The 20,249-nt window shown below is 45.3% G+C and overlaps 1 non-coding gene across 1 annotated transcript; it reads left to right on the top strand.

The window, feature by feature from the left end:
* The first annotated feature begins 311 nt into the window (after positions 1–311).
* LOC130882144 (U6 spliceosomal RNA) lies at positions 312–417 on the top strand. Its single transcript, XR_009057781.1, has one exon. It is a non-coding gene; the product is annotated as a U6 spliceosomal RNA (small nuclear RNA).
* Positions 418–20,249: the final 19,832 nt, after the last annotated feature.

Below are 20,249 nucleotides of genomic sequence, written 5' to 3'. Positions count from 1 at the left end.
GATAACGAAAGCTTTAGACCATCCCAATGTTATCACACTCTACCACACCACTGACCTTACACAACACCTGTATCGTCATGGCGCATGCCACGTAGGTGAGCCAGGTTACAGAGAATCATGGCGTCAGTGCAGAGTGCCACAGCGGATGAACTATGTCATCGTTTGGATTCTGCAGAAGGATGCTCATAAACTATTCAAGCAGGTAGTATGCGTTCTCCAGTATTGTCACGAAAAAAGGAAATAAGACACGGGTAATTAACAACAGAAAACATCATGGTGGACAACCAGGGGGCATGAAATAAGTAATTTTGGTGCTCGCTTCAGCAGCATATATACCAAATCTGGAACGATACAGAGAAGCTTAGCATGGCCCCATGGAAGGATGATGCTCAAATTCGCCAAGTGTTCCATATTTTTTTTAAAAGTAAGTGATTTTGATCTGAATAACAAACTGAGCACTGGGGAGAAGTTGATGACCTTCTGAGGTACCATTGCATGTTGTGCACCTGAATTCTTTAGGAACGGTGTATGATAGGCTTGCTGTAGACACCTGGGATATGAGAGAAATATTCTGCTTTGTGGTTACTATGTCTTGTCTTTCTTACTTAAAAATAAAGGAAATGCATGTGTAGGTAGAAAATATTATAAAACATTATATTATCCCTTCTTAACTTTCTCTAGAACTTTATGACATGATCAGTCCATGGCTGGCCACTGACCCTGGGCAGAGTCCCAACTAGGCCACATAATAAGACACCTGTGTATGAACCATGGTGATCAACTTTCCCTGGGTTCTTTAACAAATTCCCAACCAACTAGAACCCTACATGAATTTACAAATAGGTTTGTGGTGCAGCCTTCAAAAGACCCAACCTCTTTAAGACAGAAAAGCAGGAGGAGATAGCACTTAACTGTGCAGCAGTTGTCTCCATGGAGAGGACAAACTGACAAGCATTTTAAGACTTGGAAGCAGGGTAGCACCATCACCCCTGCACATCCTCCCACCTTCCTTCTCTGCTGAGGGGACCCAGTTTCCCTGCCACCTCACTCCCACCTTGCCCACTAAAGGCAAGTAAGCTTCCATCATGACGGGAAGGGTGAAACAGTGCACAGCATATCTGCAACTCTGTGCTGCCAGAGAGGAGCCAGCCGGCATCATACTCTAGCAGAACATACCCTAGGCTAGCCAGGAGGCCTCGCGGTGTGAGCAGCAGCTGGAGAAAGATGGACAGCACCATCATGCTTAAGGATGTACTATGGACCTGCCCATCTTCAGAGAGTTCATTATCAGAAACCTCCTTCATCAAGCCACCCCAGAAAGTGACCAGAGCTGGGGCTTAACACCCAAAGAGTAACACAAACTCCTAGGATACAACACCTCCCATCTCCAGGAAGGAAGCCCAGAATAGAACATGAGCACACAAGACACAGACAGCAGTTCTCCTCACAACCCTCTGCAGATATCACCTCAGGCAAAACCCCAAGGAGTGACAGAGTCTCTCTAAAAAGGCAGAAGGCCTAAAGAATCAAACTGCAAATTGCTTGCACAGATTATGTCACTGCCCTCTGACCCCAAAGAGGCAGCGCTGACCAGGAAGAGACACCTGTCAGTGAGTCAGAAAAACAGAGGCGGAGGTGGGAACAAATAGGTAAAGTGGCCACATGAATGTCTGCATTTTCTCTGGACACTTTTAATATCCTTTTCAAATATGCATATTTTGGGAATGGTTCACTTAACATACCTGTCACCTAAGAAGGCATTTCTTACAGCATCTCCCTTCTGAGGACCGCGAAGTAGACTAGACAACAGAAAATGGTGATTGGAGGCTAAGCAAGAATGGCAGAGAAGGGCTGGTGAGAGAAAAGAAAAGGTCACCCAGCAAGAGTCAGCCAAGGAAACCATCCTACTGCAGGGCCTGCACAGTCAAAGAGAAAGTCCATGTATTTCAATGTCACCCAAAGTCCTTTTCCCATCTCTCTTTGCTTTTAAGTGTTGATGGATTGGCTGGGCCCCCTGGTGGCTGACATCTGGTATGGATACCAATAGCCACAGCAGAGAACCCAGCTTATGTCCAGGCAGCTGTGTGCCTGCACCCTGGTCAAGAGGATCCCATCTAGCACGAAAGGGATACAAACTACCATATGCTTGTCCGCACAGAATCCCACTCACAAAATCATTGCCTCAATGCTGGACCTCAAATGTGTCCTCTTGAGAGTAGAGGTTAAGTCAAAGGGATGTCCACAGACATCTGGTCAGAAGAGCCCCTGTGAATTCCTGAACAGAGAATAGAACACACTCGTGCTGAAACATGTCCACCCAATGCTCCTCTGTCCATTCTTTATGTTTCTGGATAAAGGGAGCTAGTTTCTGCATGAAATTATCCTTCCCAGTCAGACTATCCCACCATGGACAAGAGAGGCTACAGGTGAAGCTGGTTGGCTTGGGCCATGGAGCTTGTAGTTGTTGGTTACAGAGTGATAGACAATTGCACAGATTTCATCTCTTTGTGCAAATCTCCATCTTCAGATTCTCATGAGCAGTAAAGCGTCACTTTACTAAAAGAGAAAGAGGATTGGAACTAGGGAGAGAGAAGGTGGACAGGCAGGGAGATGGAAGAAAAATGACCATCGATCCTGAGACCCTCATCGCCTTGCATTGGCCCTTTATGTACAACAACACGGTCTGAAGAATTGTTACCATCATGGAATCACACATAGGGCCTGACGAGAACATTCTAAACTATACATGCCTCTGTGACAAAGAAACCATTTTTTCTGCAAGGGAAATTCCCAGGAATCCACAAGAATGACCCCAACTAAGACTCTAAGCAATAATGGAGAGGACGCCTGAACTGGCCTTCCCCTGTAATCAGATTGATGACTACCTTAATTGTCATCATAGAAACTTCATTCAACAGCTGATGGAAGCAGGTGCAGAGATCTACAGCTAGCACTGCACTGAGCTCCCAGAGTCCAGTTGAAGAGAGACAGGAGTGATAATATGAGCAAAGGGGTCAAGACCATGATGGGGTCACCCATAGAAAGCTGACCTGAACTAGCGGGAACTCACTGATTCCGGACTGACAGCAAGGGAACAAGCAAAGGCCTAAACTAGGCCCGCTGAATGTGGGTGACAGTTGTATGGCTGGGGCAGTCTGTGGGGCCAGGATTTAACCTAGTGCTTGAGCTGACTTTGCGGAGCCATTCTCTTTGGAGGGATCCCTTGCTCAGCCTAGATATAGCGGGGAGGGCCTTGGTCCTGCATCAAAGTGATGTGCCAGATTTTGTTGACCCCCCACGGGAAGCCTTATCTTCTCTGAGGGATGGATGGGGAGGTGGGGTGGGTGGAAGGTGGGGAACAAGAGGTGGGATGGGTGGAAAGTGGGGAGCAGGAAGAGGGAAGGGGGGGAACTGGGATTGGTATGTAAAATGAGAAAAGATTGTTTTAAAAATAAATTTTAAAAAGATTATTTTTTTCTTTAATTTTCTTGTATGTATTTAACTACACACTCACACGATGGTGTGCTGATGTGTGATAAAATACATGGCAAAATGTTTGATGCCAGAATATGCCCATAATCTCAATGTGCCATTTGCCCTAGGGGACAAAAGCATTGGTAACTCACTATAATTTACTAGTCTTCATTATGAATATTTGATCTCAGACTTCTTTCTCCTACTTGCTTATCTACATCTCCCCATCCTATGTTCATTTTTACATGTGTATCTAATATTAAGAAGGTTTGTAAAATTGTAATATCTTATACGCTTATTTTACTTAGCAAAATGCGTTCAAGGTTTACTGATTTTGCGATAAATGGCAGAACCCTCCCTTGGGTTTTCTAACACATGTTCCTGCAGTGTGGTTCAGGCTGGCCGGGAATGAGAGCTCTTTCTGCCTCTACCTCCAGAGTGCTGAGCTTACAGGGGGACTTCCCCTCCTTTTGTCTCAATAATGACCCTATTTGCTAAACATGTGGATGCCATAGGCAAATATTCTAAAGATTCAAATCCTGCTTGAGTGGGCTTTGACTTGGTGAGAGCATTTCTGTTTTTCTCCAGACTCATTATCTTTAACTGCTTCAGTGTTCATCTTTTGAAGATTCTCACAAGGGCCTAGGCTTCTGTCCCCAGGGCACTGTCCCTGAAATATAACCTTGCTTTCCCCTGGTTGGCAGGTCTCCCTCTCGAAGAGGAGGCCTGGGTAGTCATGCAATCCTGTGGAAGCAGCCCTTCTGGCCCTTCTGGCCCTTCTGTATTAGTTGGGGCTCTCTGTAGGGGGGCAGAATGAATAGACTGAATACAAAGACTCAATCTATTAGAGTGGCTTACTGACTGTAGGTCAACTGATTCAACAAAGGCTGAACGTTTAAGAATCCAAGCAGTTGATCAGTCCATGAGGCTGGATGACTCAGCTGGTCTTCTGTACATCCAGATCCCAAAGAAGTAGGTTTTAAATATCAGTGAAATGAGAATGAGGGCAAGTAGGCAGGGAGCACAAACCCTTCTTCATTTTATTTAAACACGGGCTGCCACCAGGACATATGATTCAAATACAAGGTGGGTCTTCTGACTTCAAATGAACCAGATTTATAGTGGGTCTTCCCACCTCTAGTGATCTGAATTTAAGGTGAGTCTTCATACCTCAAATGATCAAATTAACTAAAAATCCCTCACAGATATGCCCAGTGATTTGAGTTTTTAGCTAATTCCAGATGTTGTCGAGTTGACAACTAAAAACAACCATCACACCTTCCTTCAAGGACACAGTGGGGTCTGAGGTTAAGTGGTCTTGATCTCCTGATGTTCTAGAGAGTCCTAGCTCTATCCTCTCTCATGTCAAACAATCCCTGTGGAAAGAAACATATGTCACTCTGCCTGGAATACTCCCTTATTACCAGTCCAGAAACCTGGGACTCAAGATCATAGAGTGGTCCAAGCTTTAAGGGAGGTGAATAAATGGGTAGAAAGCATCCCCCCCCCCCATTTCCCAACTCCCTATATCATACTCAGTCTTTACCACCAGGATGTAAGGTTTACATAGTACTGGACTTGAAGGACACGTTTTCTCCCTCCTTTTTATCAAAATTAAGTCGGCCCATCTTTGTATTTGAATGGGTTGATCCTGAAATGGGGATATCGAGGCAACTAACCTAGATCTGATTATCTCAGAGGTTCAAGAATTCCTCTACCATCTTGGATAAAGCTCTCAACAAGGAATTCATCCATTTTCACAGTAAGTACCTAAGTTCCCAGAAGTTACCCTACTTCAATGTGTGGATGATTTCCTGTTAGTAGCCAAGGACAAGGAAGACAATTTAAGAGCTACTCAGGGTCTCTTAGAAACTCTGGCTCAATTACAGAGCGTCCACAAACAAAGCTCAGATTTGTTCATTCCAGATTCTCTATTTGGCCTATAATCTTAGAGAAGGAAAAAGGCTTTAGTCTAAAACATGCCTAGAAGCCATAATGAAAATCTCAATCCCAACCACTAAGAAAGGAATTCCTGGGGGCTGCTGGATATTGTCACTTCTAGATCCCCAGTTTTGCTGAAATCGCCAAGTCTACACCTGAGTACAAAGGCAACACCCACTTGAAATGGACTGAGGAACACGAACAGGCCTTTTAAGAACTTGAAAGAGGCTCTTGTAGAGAACCTCTGCCTTATCCTCCCTGACATCACAAAGCCCCTCCATCTTTACGTACATGGAAGAAAAGGCATTGCTAAGGGAGTCCTGACCCAAACCTTGGGTCCCTGAAAAGGACCAGTAGATCTATCTCAAAAAGACAGATCCTGTGACCTCAGCATGGCCTCCTTGTTTACAAGCCATAGCAACAACTATAATCCTGCTGAAAGAGGCAGACACACATCCTGGAACAGACTCTAACCGCAATGGTCCCGCATCCTACAAAGACCCTATTAAGAGATGCCACCAACTGTTGGATGTCTAATGCCCACCTAACCCAATACCAGGCCCTTCACTTGGATAAAGACAGATTGACTTTTGACGAATGCATGACCATCAATCCCGCCACCCTGTTCCTGGACAACTACCCCAAGAAACACATCCATAACTAGAGATGCCTGAAGATGCTGGATGTCATCCAAGAGACCTGACCGGACCTGATGGAAACTCCCTTCTCCATCAGAGACCCTGACCCCTTCACTTAAAGCAGCTTTATCTGTGAAGGAATAAGGTCCATGGGAGCAGTGATATTTACAAGCTAAAAAGAAATAATTTGGGCACAAGCCCTACCCAGAGACACATCGTCCCAAAACGCAGAAATAATAGCCTTAACTTAGGCACTGAAATGGGCCAAGAGATAGGAAGTAAACACTTACACAGATAGCCAATACCTTTTTCCATGGCTCGTGTTCATGGACAAATAAACAAAGGGGACTGCTAAACTCAGAAAGAAAAACCATTAAAAACAAACAGGAAATCATCTAACTGTTGGGGGCCATCTCATTGCCCCCTAAACTGGCTTATTATACACTGGCTGGGACATCAGATGGATAGTATAGCCTTCAGACCCAGGGAAACAATTTTACAGTAAAGCAGCAAAAGAGGCAGCTCTTGGGGACCTTTGTCCCCAAACCATCTTGGAGCTGTCAGGTGTCCCTGACACCCCACTCCACTTCCATAAGTATAACCCCAACATCACTGTAAAACTTATGCCTCAAGCCAAGGAAGGATGCCCAGCACTGTTAAGGTCTCTGGTATTCCTGCCTGCATCCATCACTTTCATCTCAAGAAAGTACCTGAGGATCCCTTAGACAGAGAAACGGGCCACCAGAGATGGAAAGTGACTGAACAAAGTCCCCTCAAGGTTTAATATTTTATTAGTAGCCTTGTTCATTTGATACTGTGGAAGCCATAGGCCCCAACAGAGACCTCCCCCTGGTGCCTCAGGTTTTCCCAGTATACCCACATCCTAAGAGTCCACTAACTAACTATCTCACCTCTTCTAACCTCTGTTAGAGCCCCCTCCACCCACTTCTCCAATGGAAGTCCCTCTCCCAACTAGGCTAACAGCAACCTTTTCTTTCCTCAACCACTCTACACCTAACCTGACACAGGACTGTTGGCTCTGACTTGACCCAAACCCCCTTATTATTTAGGAATGGTCTACCTGTCACTTGCGCAACTGCCACAAGCACTGCTGATCCCTGATTCCTGGTCCCAGCCCCAAATAACCCTATGTGACTTATAAGGACAAGGACTATGTGTCATGTTAAAGGTATCAGGTTACTTGGCTTCTCCCTATTTGGATAATTGTGCAACTATTACCTGGAACCTAACTGCCACAAGTACCAACAGTCAACAGCTGTTCCTTCTTGCCCTCTCTGACACCTGATGGGCTTGTATCAAAAGTATCAGGCAATGCCTATTGGTGTCCCACAATGTTCATGGGACACATCCTCTCTTTTGTGTCCTTACATCCTTCCACAACTTTATAACTATGATGAGGACACAGTTATATATAGCCAAGATTCCAGACCACTCTCAACCAAAACAAGCAATCCCCATACTAATTCCTTTCTTAGTGAGTTCAGGGATTGGAGGATCTGCTGCACTAGGAACGTCAGCCCTGATACTGTAAGATCAAACAAGGGTTCAGAATCTTGAATGCCCAGGCTAAGGAAGATTTAGAGTTCTTAGAAGACTCGATATCCAGGCTGGAAAACCAAGTAGACCCCTTGATAGAAGTAGTCTTGCAGAATTGGAGAGGTCTCAACTTGCTCTCTATGAAACAGGGAGGACTATGTGTAGCCTTAGGAGAAACCAGCTGTTTGATACCAACCAGTCAGGAATAATAAGCAGGGCCACCTTGGCCATGGTAAGAAACAATATTAAAACTTAAATACTAGCTGGCAGTGCCTTTAATCCCAGCACTTGGGAGGCAGAGGCACGCAGATCTCTTGTGAGTTCAAGAGCAGCCTGGTCTATAAAAGCTAATTCCAGGACAGCCAGGACTGTTACACAGAGAAACCTGAAAAACAAACAAACAAAATTTAAATACTTAGACCAACAGGAGTGAAACAACTGTTATCAATCACTGTTCTCCTGACCATCCAGTTACTGCTTGCTTCAGCCACCGCAGGTGCCCGAGTCCTCCTGGCGCTGTCCTCACAATCGCCCCATGTATCTTTCCGTGTCATATAAATTTTGTTTCCCACCAGAAAGAAACTGTTAAAATGCTTGTCCTCTGTCCTATACTAACAACAACTAGAAATGGAAGTCCCCTATCAAGGATTTGAAAAGGACACATAAGAGAAGAGAAGAATTCTGGGCAGTGGTAGTGCATGTCTTTAATTCCAGCACTCAGGACACAGAGGCAGGCTGATCTCTGAGTTCAAGGCCAGCTGGTCTACAGAGTGAGTTCCAGGACAGCCAACACACACACACACACACACACACACACAATCCAAACAAACTTGGTCGGGGAGATTAGGAAGAATCATTTGATACTCTACTTCTTTTTTTTTTGTTTTTTTTGTTTGTTTGTTTGTTTGTTTTTTGTTTTTTGAGACCGGGTTTCTCTGTAGCTTTGGAGCCTGTCCTGGAACTAGCTCTTGTAGACCAGGCTGGCCTTGAACTCACAAATATCAGCCTGCCTCTGCCTCCTGATTGCTGGTATTAAAGACGTGCGCCATTATCACCCGGCGATACTCTACTTCTTAACAAGAAATTGTAGTAAATGGATGCACGATATAAACTCAGGTTGAGAGACAAAACACACAGCAGGTGTAGCTTTAGTGCTATCCAGTTTGACCCAAAAATGGCCTGCTCTGGTACAGACCTGCAAATGGCCGAATTATATCAGCCAGATTTCAGACAACGACACATCCAGTAACTATCATACAGGTATACACGCCAACAGCAGAAGCAGAAGAGGATGCCATCAACAGTTTCTACATACATCTACAGAATAAGGTTAGCAGGGAGCAAAAGAATGACATACTAATCGTTATGCGAGAGTGTGATCCAGAGAAAGGACAAAGGAACGATAGTGGGAAACAACAGCTTGACCTCTGCTATGCAAACGATTTGCACAGATCCAATGCAAAATTCAAGCAGGACAAACCATCAAGATGCTGATGTGGGAATCCCCTGACAAATGCACACATGATCAAACTGACTGCATGACTACATTCGGGTCAGCAGGAAACTCTTAGCTAGTATCCAAAACAGCCAATCATTTCATAGTGCTGACTTAGGGTCAGATCACCAACTTTGTTGTGGCCAACATTCAACTGAAACTTAGGAGAGGAACACCAGGCAAGATGAACCAGAAGATCGATCCTTAACAACTGATGAGCCCAGCTGTAGGGACAGAGTATAAGAGAGCTGCTGGGGGGAAAAAAAATGAGTGAAATCATTAAAGAACCCTTTACAAATATAGAAAGCAAATGGGAGAAAATCAAAAGAGCTGTACAGGAGGCTTCAAAGGAGATGCTTGGTTATGCAATAAGGGCAACACCAGTAGAATGCTTACTGCAGAGATAGATGATCAACCTGGCAGAAGAAAGAAGGAAGCTAAAGAGCAAATGAAGAGGCAATCTGCAGGCAGCAAAACACCACAACTATCTGTGCAGGGCAGTGAAAGAAGAGCGAAGATGGATGAAGAGCTGTACGTACAAGCCATATGCAAGGAGGTCGAAGAGGCTAGACTCCATAACAAACCACATCTCGTCTATGAAGCTATCAGATGGACAACTGCCAGATATGTTCGTCAGATTTGGGTGATTATAGATGGGCAAGGTCATTTATTAACAGAACCAGGGGAAGTAAAGCAAAGATGGAGGCAATACTGTGACACCCAGTACAATGACACTAATCCTGCCAATGTAGACTGCAATGAGAAAGACCTGGCAGCCACCCCAACACCAGAGACGATGGGGAAATATTAAATACTGACAGGAGCGAGATAGAGGGAAATAAAAAGAGAGCGATCTCCAGGAAAGCCCCAGGAGTGGATGACATCACGGTGGAGGAGATGGAGGAAGCTACTATAGGCTCAGGGGTGGAGGCGTCTCAGGCTCTTCAGAGCTATGGGAACACAAAGTGATTCCCACGGAATGGAAGCACTCAGCCATAATTCCGGAACACAAGAAGAAGGACAAGCTGGACTGCTCAAATTACAGGAGCATTAGTTCGTTGTGCCACAGCAGCAAGATCTTCTCCTCCATTGTCCTGCAAAGGATCAAGGGCAGAACGGAGGCAATCCTAGTAGAGGCCCAGTGTGGATTCAGAGCTAACAGAACAATTGATCAGTTCTTCAGTTTGAGGCAACTGACAGAAAAATGTGAAGAATTTGGAGACTTATATGTCCATCTCATTGACTTCAGGAGGGTATTTAAAGCATTTGGAGGAAAGGACTTTGAAAAACAATGAGGGTCTACAGGTACCCAGAGAAAATCATAAGAATACTAGAAAATGCTTATAAAGATACCTTAGCATCAGTCACAGTCTGTGGAGAACTAAGTGATCAGTGGAAGACAACTGTGCAGCAGGGGTGTGTCCTCTCACCACTGCTCCATAGTACAGTGAAATTAACAGCAGCAACAGCCCTGGAGGTGAGGAGACAGCTGTGCAGACAGGCGGTGTGGGAATCAATAGCTGTGTTTCCCCAATGACACAGCACTACTTGCTGAGAGTCCAAACGAGCTGCAGGCCATGGAAAATAGAGCAAGTGAAATGGTAATAGTAATGGTGGTGATAGTAATAGTATTAGTAATAGTGAACAGTAATAGTAATAGTGAACAATAATAGTAATAGTGAATGGTAACAGTGAAATAGTAATAGTGAATAGTGAATGGTAACAGTGAAATAGTAATAGTGAATAGTGAATGGTAACAGTGAAATAGTAATAGTGAATGGTGAGTGAAAACCTTGGTATGCTGTAAACATTGAGAAGACTAAGATACAACACATGGGAAGGGCGCACAAGGAGTTTAAGACTAATAAAAAATCAGAACCTCAAGCAAACAGTCAGCTTTGTCTATCCGGGAAGAAACTTCCTCAGTTCAAAGGAGGGAACTATTTCAGATGTCAAGAGGTGGACAGGGATAGCGAGGGCTGCATTCCAGGCACCAAGAAATGTTTGGTCATCAGGAGACATAACGACAACACAATTACAAGTCTATGAGGCACTTGCTTGAGTTGCCTTCTCCATACCTCTGAAACCTGCACAATGAAACACAGTAGCTGAATGTGTTCGAGGTGGCATGTCTCAGGAGGATTCTAGGCATCACACAAAGAGACAGACTGTGCAGCGATGACATAAGAAACATCTCCACCTACAGAAGGAAGCAGACTACAGGATACAGCAATGGCACTTGAGATACTTTGGCCATGTTATGAGAATAAATGATGGCAGATAACTGAAGATAGCATGGCTTGGAAGAGTGCATGGGACAAGATGAAGAGGAAGGCCCAAAAACCCTGGAAGACAGCATAAAGGAAGACTGTGGAGCCTGGGTATGATAGTAACACAAGCAACTAGCACTGCCCAGGATAGGGACAAGTGGAGAACTGCCACACCAGGCTGCCCATGCATGCTTAAGCATTGCTGGGTCAGGCAGATAGATGCTAGATAGATGGATAGATAGATAGATAGATAGATAGATAGATAGATAGATAGATAGATAGATGATAGAGATAGATAGATAGATAGATAGATAGATAGATAGATAGATAGATAGATAGATAGATAGATAGATAGATAGATAGATAGATGATAGAGATAGATGATAGATAGATAGATAGATAGATAGATAGATAGATAGATAGATAGATAGATAGATGATAGAGATAGATAGATAGATAGATAGATAGATAGATAGATAGATAGATAGATAGATGATAGAGATAGATGATAGATAGATAGATAGATAGATAGATAGATAGATAGATAGATAGATAGATAGATAGATAGATAGATGATAGAGATAGATGATAGATAGATAGATAGATAGATAGATAGATAGATAGATAGATAGATAGATAGATGATAGATAGATAGATAGATAGATAGATAGATGATAGAGATAGATGATAGATAGATAGATAGATAGATAGATAGATAGATAGATGATTGATAGATAGATAGATAGATAGATAGATAGATAGATAGATAGATAGATGATAGAGATAGATGATAGATAGATAGATAGATAGATAGATAGATAGATAGATAGATAGATAGATAGATAGATAGATAGACAAGATTAGATTATGATGTTCTAGTTCAGCTAGGTTTCTGTTTACTGTACAACTTAAGTTTCTGTTTCTCAGAATTAGACTGTGCCCCAACCCCATGACCACAGAATGTTCTATAGCAGATGTTCCAGTAAAAATTCCTTAACTTCCTGGTCTCACTTCTATAATCATGCTTTCCCCCACCCTCTGATTTTACCATATAAAAGAGATGTGGGAAACTGGCTCAGAGTTGTTCTCTAGAACCCCATCCTAGGCAGAGCCTGAGCTGCCAACCTAGCTCAGGCACACGCCAAATAAAGTTTGCTTTGATTTGGCCATAATTTGTAGTGGGTGTCTTTCTCCACGCATCTCTGGTATGAACAGCACCTGGGCACATCCTAGTGGCGATGCCTGTCTGCAGAAACTTGACTAGGAACCAATTCCCTGACAGTCAGTAGAGACTCTGGCACACTGGAGAGGAAATCCAGAGATGCTGCTGCAAGTCCTGAGCCAATGTCTGAAGAGCCCTCAGTATCTGAGGGAAGCAGAGGGTACAAGCGACTTGTCCTGAGAGACACCTGGCCTGCAGCTGTCCACGAGGTGCCTAAACAACCGTAAGGGCTGGCATGGCCCCTCACAGAATCATCACTGTACATACTCATGCCAACAGACTATGTCAGAGCTAACCCAAAAGGACACTCAGGATTCTGGCTACCACTTTGAGTTATCCAGTCAGCTGAGGGACAATTGTAACCCCAAGAAACTATCCGCCTATTTCAGCAGTGTTCACAGTGCACTAGGGTGGAGATGGGCGGTTAGTAACAGTGCCTCTAATCACTGAAAGGCATCTACTGGAACTAAAAATCCTAGGCTCAGAGCCCTGGAGATGAGGGTCCCTTTAGAAGTTAAAGAGACTTCTGGACGGGCCTGTTGCATTAAAAACACTGGCTCTCACACAACTTCCTGAAATCAAAGCTTCAAGAAATGAACCCTTTGTTGAATCCCTGGCACACAGGGGAACCAAGAACAGTAGATGCAACTGGGAGGGGAACGTGCTATGAGCTTCCAGTGTCCGCAGGAATGGGAACAGAGTCTCAGGTGTCAGAAGCGGAGGTGAGTGGTGGAAATTTAGTAACAACTGAAGGAGCTCGTTTTTGAGACAAGGCAAATGAGAGAAAAGGTTCAGGGGATGGAAACATAACTAAACAAATGCAGAAGCTAACTGTAGGTGTACACATGGGTATGTGAAAAATCACTGAACAGCATATCCAACTTCTCTGAAAAAAGGCTTAACCCTTTCTATAAAAAGAAATATGGTAAGAGTTCAGTGAAGAACTGAGTCAGGGGAGCTTCCTTCCAGCTGGAAACAGGAGGGTCCAGGGATATCGAATGACAACTGAGAGCCCAGCCATCCAGCCCGCCCTTGTGGTTGAGCAAACGCTTAAAATGGATAATTTTGAAACCAGAGAAAGTGGCTCAGGTGTGGTCCAGCAAGGGAAGGTAGAATCCATGCCTGAGCCTCATAGAAACCGCTGTTCAAGGACCAGTGAGGCTCTCAAGCTACAGTCTAGAGACTTCACAGAAGGACCCAGTAAGGCCTTCAGGCTGCAGTCTGGATAGAAACTTCACAGAAGGACCAGTGAGGGAGGAAAATTAAATGATATTTCAAATTCCCCCAGGTTGGGCAATAGATTGGGTTATGTAAACTGAAATGAGTGTTGATCATTGTCAACGTGACCAGAATCGACAAAGAGCCCAGGCAAGCGCAGAGCCTTGGCCAACCCTGCCCCTGGCTCAACATCAACTTCACCTATCAGTTTGTTGCTCCCAAACAACACAGCAATTATTGACCAGGCACTGTGACAACAAGTGCCCAGTCTCTCTCCCTCCCCTGCCTAAAGACATTTGCCCCACACTAACTTGGGAATCCAGACAGGAATGACTTTTGTAATGAAGACCATAAATTAGAAAAACCTATCTGATTGTACTTTGCTTTTATTGATAGCATGGCAAAGTGAAGCCGCTCAAGATGATCTTACTTCAGCTTCAATGCCATAGAATGAATCTCTGCCCTATGGGTTAATAAATGCAAGCAGAAGTGATGCAGCTCAATTTTCTTGCATTGCCGCATTTGGTCCATTAGCTACTATGGTAAGCCTCATGAATTTCCCTTCATTCGATGACACATCTTTGCAGGCTGCAATAACGCTTGCTGCTGCTTTAGTCCAGGAGTTAGCCAAATCTCAATTACCATCCTATCCTGATTGCATCTGGGTCACGAGAAGCTTCCTGGTGATCAAGAGCAGACAAGTCGTCAAGTCTATTTTGCATCAAGACCGAAGGCCCAATTTGAGTCAGCTTTGTGGGGCATGGGAGATCGGGATGCCTTAACCACATTTTTAGGGCATCATTTATGGTTCTGAAATCTTGTCCCTGTGAAAGCTGACAAGCAGTGCAAGCTGCGGGTAACACATCTCACTCAGACGTTGTGTCAGGAAAAGACGATTCAACAAAATGTTCAGGGCATGAAACCTCCTCAATGCCGGGAATGTGCCACTAATTAAAAAAACTAACCTAGGCTCAAAATCTGTAAGGTTCACTTTTAAGATTTTAACCGATGTGGGTTTGGTATACTTCAGATTAACCTGTTGACCAGGTTTCGAGTAAGAAAAAATAGAAGGACCAGTGAGGCCATCAAGCTACAGTCTAGAAACTTCGTTCAAAGACTGCAGAAGCTGATGATGGAAAGGAAGGAGGAAGCCATTTGTGATTAGTGACAGCACGAAGCCAAATCAACAACACCCAGAGTTGCAGTTGCTCCCGGCTAAAAGTCATCCTAATCTTAGCCTTCCTAACACTAGGGTCCTGAGACAGAAGGGCACTGAAGTGGAAATGCCACCTCCATAAATGAAGAGTCTCTGAGAATGAGAAAGCCACGATGAAAAGAAGATGGAAGACACAGCTGCCAGCGGCAGAGGACAGGGAGGTAAGCAATGAACAAAGGCTTAATTCCCAGGTCTTCACCACAACTGCTGTTCCTGGGATCATGGCACCTGGGGGCCTGAATTTTCCCAGAGAGCCAGTATGGGCATAAGGAAGGCCATTGGCAAAGGCACAGGCACTGCTCCTGATCTTCCACACCCAGTGTCTGCATGGGGTCCAGCACTTGTTGCTGGAGGTTCCTTTGCGACACTGGCCCCTCTGCTTACAGGGGTAGATACGATACAACTACTAACCCTGAAGGGAACTGCAGAATGGTCTTCCCAAAACCATCATTTGTTCCACCTTGGAGTGAGTCTTCCAGCTTGACCACTGACCCACAGATCCAGGGCAACAACCTGGGACCTAATGGCTCCACTGCCAGATCCAGCCGTATTATAAAGCAGCCCCGGCACTCTAACAACAGCACCCTGGCACTCACATGTACAGCCTTTGCTCATGCTGTTTTGTCTGCCTGTGCCCCATCTCCCTGCCTTCCTGGAAAACGCTTTTCTAATATTTCTCAAAACCACACAAACATATCCTCTAGGATACTGCACCCCAGTAAAGGCCACAATGGCATCCTGAGAACAGGAATCTGAACGGAAGGAGTTACAGAAACTCTGAGGCTCCCCTGTGCCTACAGAGATGTTCTGCCATGAGCAGGTAGTCAGCTGCTCAAGAAAGCCTATAATCGTGAGTCAGCTAGCTCTCTTATGGCTAGAAGATTCCTTCAAGTGCCAAGTTTCCAGTAAGGAGTTAGCAGAATTAATGCCAATGATGCCAATTAGCCTAGGCAAGAGCAGTTCTCCTGGTGACCTATGAGTGGCACTTCTGGCTGAGCCTTGGGAATCTTGAACGGACTTTGGGTTCCCGCTCAGGGAAGGCACAGAGAGACTGTCAATAGAGATACTGCCTCCTTTTCCACCTTTAGACTGGTGAGAGGCTGCTGTGTCCTTCCCGGTCTCTCAAAGAACAAGGTTGGAATGATACATCAGAAACTCAAGATAGCTGGTCCCGGATGACTCTAAGAAGACAGAGCAGAACCTCTATGGCTACATGTCCAGCCCAGAATCATGTCTTTAGGCAGGAAACCATGACACCAGGGACCCTGAATAGGTTTGAAAGTCACAAATTGTGAAAGGTGAGATGAGCCAAGAACCACACAGGTGTGGCCCCTGTCCAATGACCAGGGCAGAGCAGCACTTGCTGTGTGGTCAGCTTGATTGACCAGGGCTCTGATCAGGGAGTTCTTAGACCTCACTCTGTCCTACTCTGCTTCTCCAGGCCACCCAAGCTCACATTTGCCAGATTTAGAAGACAGTCATTTAGCTTTCCTGCTGAACACATTGTAGAGGGGGAGATTTCTAGTCTACAGTAAAGTCACACGCTGGCAACCTTAAATAGCAAGGATGCTGGAAGCCCCACCATGCTTCAGATGCCTCTGAGGAAGCCCCACAGCACTAAGGATAGGCAGACAGGTTCATCAAAAGACAATTTCACTGTGGCCTGAAAAAAATGAACCACGTGTGCCCACATAGCTCCTGGCACCTTGAAAGCTTTCTTCTCTGGGAAGCCATGTCCAACTTTTCTGTTTCTTTTATTTTTAAGCTATTGCAGAGAATAACATAGGAAAGATGAATCCTGGTTTGGGTGGATGAGTCTTGTTGCCTCATAGTGTTTTCGGACTCCTGGTAGAAATCAGTAGGGCTTGAAAAAGGATATCTTATACTATGAGTTGAGTTGCTATGAAGGCAATCAGGGAGAGCAGAAGTCAAACTAGTGCTGAGCTGTGTGATTTTCTTAGGAATCTGGATGCTTCAGAGAGGTGCTGTTGGCCTGGCCCACCAGCACACAGAGGGAATTAGGCGATGTGTGTGAACCAGAGACTCTGACCATGGGTTAGTCTCCAGGTTCACAGAACTTGAATGGCCTCTGGGTATCTCTGTGAGGAAGCCATTCAAAGCCTCCTAGAGCTGCCTTGACAGCAGGCCTGGCGATGGACAGAACCCTTCGAGGCAGCATTTGTCTGCCTGTCAGTCCTTAGCCAGGTTCCAGACTCCTGACTCCTGATAAGTTTGAAAGTTAGCAACCTAATCTGATGGAGAGGCATTCCAGAACCTTCCTTCCCAAGAATCTGGGACTTCCCTAGGGTCTTGAGACTGCCTGAAGAATTTGGAAGTAGAAGAGGGGTTTTGGTTTGGGAACGGATGGGTAGATAACTGGAACATGGGGGACAATTGTCTGAGAAGTCTGGTACTATCACCCCCTCACCAGACACCCACTCCCTTCCCAAACCTTTCTCATGAGAATCCAGGAAAATCGCTCAGGGTACTTTGAAAATCTATGGGAATAAGAACTCTGAAATGAGGTCCTTCTTCCTGATGACAAAGCAGGAAGGAGTACTTCCACGTGCCCACTACCCACAGCCTGGCTGATCAGAGCTCATCCCAGGTAATGAGAAACAATGGTCTCACGGCCTGGGTGGACAACTATGCTTAAAGACATTTTCCTGGACATAAAGACATGGCCGACTGCGGAACTCAGGAGTGGGAGAGCGCATGTGAGTAAAGGGCACTAAACTAGCAAGACGAAGAATTGTGGGAGCAACTGGAAGAACAGGTGGTGTCCACTGATGGCTTTCTTTGTAGTTACAGCAGGGTTCTGTCTTTTCAGGCCAAGCAGTAATTGTAGCCATTGACAAGTTAGGTGTGCCCATTCCTTCTGTACTTAGTTCTCTCTAGTTGTCATTCCTGTGGTCTCTATTGAAAAAATAAGCACTTGTAACCTCATGACACAATGCTTTGCTTAGTCTTTCAGTCTAGAAAACCTTTGGTGCATTTAAGGTTCCCAGTTGCAAGAAAAACACATATGGCTGCTGCCCCAGTACAGGAGTGAGTCTTATGGAGGTGGTGTGTCATTCTGCCACACCGACTAGCAGTCAGTACACAGACAATATAAAGAATGAGTATGTTAAGACCTATGAGAAGACGGGTGTCCTAGGATTAGGATATCCACAATCAAATTACAAATCATTCACCAGTTAAAGTACAGCAGCTGTGAACACTTGACCTGTAAGACTGGCTGAGAAAGGGTTGTAATAGATTGCAGTCCTCAGGCCAGAGCTGCGGTCAGGCTCTACCTGGGGTCATACTATGAGTTGGCAGAACGACAGGGATGAGGTCAGAGCATGCGCTGCACACATCTGGCTGCTGCTTCTATAAGGCTGCTGGGTAGCTTTTGCAATACATTTCCCTCAAAGATAGGGCTGTTATGGGAATGGAGCGCGCGCGCGCGTGTGTGTGTGTGTGTGTGTGTGTGTGTGGAGTAGGAGTATCTCCTATGGAGGTTGGGTAGACTCTCAAAAAGGGAAGACAGGGCAATAAGAGCTGATAACTTGGTCCCTTTTCTCCATGCTCAGGGCAGGGAGATGAATGACACTTGCGGCTACTGACGCCAGCCTCCTCCTGGGTGTTGTGCTGATAAGACAGGAGGTGGATGATGATAACTGAGGTGGCCGTGCAGTTGCTGCCTTGGCTGCTGTCTTGTCAGTGTCATGATCTGTGAGTGACAACTGGTCATTTTCTTTTGCGGGAGCCTAGCAAGCAATGATCACCACCTACTCTAGAAGTCTGATAGCTTCCAGTAAAGCCATGATATTAGGTGGGGCTCTGGGTGGGCTATTTGGTAACCTTTCTGAGTGGCAGCATGAGCATGAACAACATGGGAGCAATAGCTAAGTGGTGTGTGACACAAAGTGTCCTATTGGCTTGTGGCTGAAGCATAAGGCAGAATGATAGTCAGATTTTGGTGCCACTATGGGTCTGGCTAGCTAGGGAGGGGGAAGTATTACAGGGAATCCAACTCCAGTAAGGCTCAAGGTAACCAAGTGTAGTCCAGGTTCTGGCCTTGGCCATAGGTGAAGCACAGGGGCTCAGGACCAGGGAGGATTGTCCTGGAAGTTCTGGCCTGGTTTCATTAGTTTTCAGATAAGGATTACAGGCAGCAGTTTTGGGGTAAGGGGGCATAGCTTGAGTCTGGTAATGAGACAGCCGGATTCAGGGTCTGACAAGGCCTAAGGCCCACTCCACACACATGTGCCATCCCCAAAGCAGCCCTTTTTTGGGTTTTTTTTTGTGGGGGGGGTTCAAGACAGGGGTCTATCCTGGAACTGACCAGGCTGGCCTTGAATCACAGAGATCCGCCTGCCTCTGCCTCCCAAGTGCTGGGATTAAAGGTGTGTACCGCCATTGCCCGGTGGGGGTCTAGGGATTCTAAAAGTCAGGTCTGGTGTTTGTGAATGTGGGTATCCAAAACCCATGGGGAAAGCCTTGGGCTTTAGTGGATCTATTACCCAGCAGGGTGTAAGAACCAAAATTCTTTGAGCTTCTACTACTTCGGAGGTTCTAGACTATGAAAGAAGCTGTGGCCAAGGAGACTCAGTATATAGAGAGCCATCTCTGTGATACTGGGTCTGTTATTTTTGATGGGTAAGCTACTGGGCAAGAAATTAATGCCAGAACTTGAATGAAGACCCCCAAAGCAACAATCCCCAAGGCATGACAACTCCTATTCCCAATGCTGACCTTTATAAAACTTCTATCAGCTGGATCCTTGTATGCAGAAAAACAAAATAAAAATGCAAACCCAATCTTAATGCCCTTAACAGGAAGCTGTCTGAAGTCTCAGGCACCTTGAACAGAAAGATGGGACATACAGCTAGACACAGTAGTGTGGCCTACAGTCCAGCCAGTCAGGAGGCTGCAGCAGAGCGATCACTGTTGGCCAGGAGTTTGAGCCAAGCTGGGCAACAGGGTAAGACCCTGCTACAAAACAAAACAACACAGCATACTGAACAACACTGGCCATTAGGGAAGAATTACATCCAAATGCCTGGGAGCTGTGGGATGTTGTAGCTGGAATCTCAAGTGAGGGCCCTATGACCCCATCAACCCCTCTATTAGAAAATGACTAGAGTACACGACCCTGGTACTGAACACCTCTTGCAAGATTCTTGATGCACGGGGCTGGAGAGATGGCTCAGAGGTTAAGAGCATTGCTTGC

This window comes from Chionomys nivalis, chromosome 9 (genome assembly GCF_950005125.1).
Source record: "Chionomys nivalis chromosome 9, mChiNiv1.1, whole genome shotgun sequence".
Taxonomy (NCBI): domain Eukaryota; kingdom Metazoa; phylum Chordata; class Mammalia; order Rodentia; family Cricetidae; genus Chionomys; species Chionomys nivalis.
The sequence above is the reverse complement of the archived record's forward strand: the minus strand, read 5'-3'. Positions and strand labels throughout refer to the sequence as shown.